Source organism: Seriola lalandi, unplaced genomic scaffold, assembly GCF_002814215.2.
Source record: "Seriola lalandi dorsalis isolate HSWRI2012SDOR001 ecotype SW California unplaced genomic scaffold, Sedor1 jcf7180002053868, whole genome shotgun sequence".
NCBI classification, from domain to species: Eukaryota; Metazoa; Chordata; class Actinopteri; order Carangiformes; family Carangidae; genus Seriola; species Seriola lalandi.
Genome location: NW_019524421.1, coordinates 2,530 through 6,801, shown reverse-complemented (window position 1 = coordinate 6,801; position 4,272 = coordinate 2,530).

The following is a 4,272-nucleotide window of genomic DNA, read 5'->3' as shown; positions in this document are numbered from 1 at the left end:
GTGGGGGTGGGGTGGGTATTCCGGAATGTATCGATTCTTTCCACCATGACTAAGGATTCTAGAATGCATTAAGAATTCCGAGAAGTGCTGTCGCTTGCTTGTACAATTCCACATGGTCCGCCATCTCCCATAAAAAGAATACCTCAGTGTTCTAGAAGCATGCCTCTGTATTATGTGATTGTTGAACATACCTGATTTCCCAAACCCCAAAACATGCCTGATTTCAACTGTAAGCTCCCATTTTAGAAACAGTTCACCAACACCTAGACATATTTACAGTAATGTTAGGTACAGTAAAGGTCAATTGCAAAGCATTTACAAATTACTTTTGGAAAAGTGCTATATGATAGTAATAATCATAACAATATGAAGCATTTACATCGATTATTGAATAGGCAAGAAAAGCATTTAAGTTACACGCATCAACCCACAGTTGAATAGTTTCATCGGCATCATTACTATACAGAATAACTAACAGAAGCTTGTGGTCAGCTGTTTACACTATGTCGTCTATCAGTCTTTATTGAAGCAGGAATTAAAAAACAATAATCAAAAACATTAATATGTTCACAATAGATAAAAGGTTTTTCAAATTTATGTAAGTTATTACTTCTATTTATTAATTTATTAATTAATTTATTAATTAATTTATTATTTATCTTTAATAGGTATTTTAATCTTTATATCTTGCCATTTGATTGTGTTCCACCATGTGCATTGAAACTCTTAAGTGCCCATTATATTTCTTCTTTTTATACATTTCATCTGTTAAGTTGAATCAAAATATGATTGTTGGCATTTGCTACATTTTATATTGGTTATTGTGAGTGGACAAATCAGCGTTAAAAGTTTTATTCTATAATTTTTTCTAAACAAATGAAAGTTGTCATGCTGGGTGGGGGGTGGGGATACTCAAGCTAGCCAGTTAGCAAAAAGAGCTTGTTAGCATTGCATTTCTGATTGAAACCAACGGACACCTTTACTGCTGGTTAGATCAGGAGGTTCATTTTGAAATGCTAACACTGTCTATTTTGTAAGAAAGTGTGCAACTAAGCTGACACAATAGTTATTGATTGTTTGTAGACATTTGTTTCAATGTTGAATGCTAACAAGGCAAGTCTGAAACTAGCAATAGTTTAAAAACTGTGAGATAAGTGCATGTACAATAAAAAAATATAGACTAAAATTAAATTAAAATGTCAGTCCAAAAACATGAGCTCATGTTGTTTCCCTAATTGTTCAGATTGTGTGTCTGTTCAAGAGTCTGTTAAAAGTAAATTTTCTGACTTTGTTTCAGCACGTAGTAGTGCTGCTACAGGAGAAGATTTTAGGATTTGAAGGCTCTATTGATTGTTTCAACAAAATCAGACTGTGTTTTTTTTTTTTTTTTTTTTAAGTAAACTGGGCCTTGTCTGCTGGATATTCAGCCTTAACGTCAGTAATATGAATGTTGTTTCAAAGTTGATATGATAGAATTGCCTTCTGAGTAATGATTTGAAATTTATTGCAAACATAAGTTATGAGTTAGCTTAAAACTGTTTCAGACATTAATAGCTAATTTGCAGATGCATTTGAGGAATTTTCCCCATTGAGTGAAAAAAATCTTAAAAGAAATTCCTTAACCAACACAACAGATGCTAAATTTGTCATTACAAGTGTTTACACGTGGCTTGGGTGTGTCAGTGTCGGTTTGCTCCATGACATGAACAACATTGTACATCGCTTTTATTTCTTTTTTTCCTCAAATGGATATGTAGTATTTTGGAGTACAGCTCCTAAAGTACCGACCAGTTTCTTACACTTTCACTTGCCTGCTCTTTCTCTCTCTGTATTTACTATCTGTCATGTCTGTTCACTGTTATGGACTCTCTCTTTAATATTCACACACACTCAACACTGAAATAAAGCATTGATTCCTAAATGGCAGCCATTTGTTGTGGTTTGGTTTTGTGAAAACTCATGCATGGTATATTTTAATCAGTTATGATGTTTCATTGTTTTTGTTTCATTCTACCTGATAGCCCAAAATCTGTGTCAGTGAATCACTGATCAGGTGTTCATTAGTGGTTTGCTAATATGCAAAGGCCCAAGTCCTGTTTATTTTCCACACGTACACAAGGCACACCTGTATCTACAACATACTCAAACAGGACACCTGTGTTTGGGAGTCTGTGGACAAAGCTTCACCAGTTTAAAGGAAATTATTTATAAGGACATACTATTGACGAGGTTTGTTTATTTTAATGTACTCAAATATATTTATACTCTCTTCTACTACTCTAAATATAGAATTATAATCACTTGAGTCAGTGACAATAAAACGTGTGCTACTCGTTTGTGCATTTTATTTTTAGTGTTAAAATAAAAAATAAAAAAAATATTTTTACCTGTTACAATTGTGATTGCGAATATCCATGGACAGTTCTGTTTCTTGTTGGAAAGATTGTCATACTCAGCAGAAGATATATATGACATAGTGTTGTAAATATTGGCTCAAGCTTTTTTTTTCTCGGCCCCATTTCAATTTTTGTCATGATGAGTATAAAACATTTCCAGTAATAGTTTCCTCTCTCCACACCTCCACTTCCCATCCTCTTCCACAGGCCATGTCCTTCTCTTCCCTCAACGCTACCTTTGGCCCCCCTCCCCTCTCCTCCTCCAACTCTTCCCTCCATCCTCTCCTCGTCAACTGCCTCTGGACCAGTGCTGGGACGCTCATCTTCGTGTCCTTCACCATCACCACCATCCTCCTCTTCCTCCCTCTCTACATCCTCGTTCTCTACATGGGCATCCAACGATGGAGGCGTCAGCATTCTGTTCATGGAGGGAGATTAATGAGCCACCACGACCTCATCACCTACCACATGGTCATGGTGGAGCTTATTGCTGTTTTGGGATTAGTCTTCTACAGTTATGGCATCTCGTGTGACCTCTGATCAGATAAGAGCCGGCTACATTTAACTTGAAAAGACTTAAGGTTTGGATGTTAACAATGTTAATAGATTATCAAACGTCATGAGGTAATTACTCATGATTACATTTTTGGAGTTGTTTCGTTCCTAAGTGTGAAACTTAAAGAGGTGGTTGCTAGCTTTAGAAGCTGGTTATTTTGTGATCATTAAGGGTTTTAGGTTGGTTTCAAGTAGTTACTGGGATGTTATATGTGGCTGCTGGGGTATTTTGGAGTGGATGGTAGGGTGTTACCCAGTGGTTGCTAGGTTGTTTGGAGTGGTTACTAGGGAGTTGCTGGAGCCTTCAGAGAGGTTAGTACAATGGCTGGTTTGGAGGGAGTTTTGTCAGTTGCTGAGGTGTAATACTGTGATGTAATGACATTTAATGTATTCTGTATGTTTTATTGTATTTTTAATGGGTGTTTTTCTTCTTCTTCTTCTTATAGACTTAATTCTACCCACGAGGGTATATGACATACTGTATACTGGTCTGGGGCTGTTTTCGCAGTTTGGGACTCCTAGTTCCAATGAAGGGAAATATTAATGATACAACACACAATAATATTTGAGACACTAATGTACTCCCGTTTCCTGTTTTCAACATCACACTGACAAAGCCAGGTCCATAAAGAAATGTTTTTTTCCAGTTTTGGTGTGGAAGAACCAGACCTCAGCCTCTTCCACTGATGGTGAACCTTGACCATTATCACCTGACATCATCAATCTTCCCTGCAGCCAGGTTTAAAATCTGGTGAAAAGCCCGACACCAGAAGAGGGGAGGCTGTTGTAGCAGCAGACTGACGCTCATGGGGAAATGACATATTCAACATGTCACATCATGTATGGGTGTAAAATGTTAAATGTTTATAAAAATATCTGTCCTTCTTGAAGCAGATTTATCCTGTTGTCTGTAGAGCACCAGGAGAGGGAGGTTATTCAAAAGATCCAAATTATGAGAAGTGACAACATGATAAAACACATGTGCAGTGAAGTTGATCTGTTGTGGTATTTGCATGGCCAGCAGCTGTACTACATGTCACCCTACGCGCCTCTGGGAAACACTACATTACTTCTGTTTTGCATTTCCCCTCTGGCCACACACACGGCAGATGAACCTGTTATTTTGATTATAATAATGACGAGGATTGATCACATCGTCGCTTCTCTGGGCTAACGACTAGATGGACTAATCTTACCACACGCAGTCTCTCTCCCTCCGTGTGCATCTGATAAATGGACATTTCATGTTCTTGTGCCACAGTTGTCACTAACGAGAAGCCAGGGGCAGCAGCTATTTGTTTAAAGCCCTCACATCCGTCAC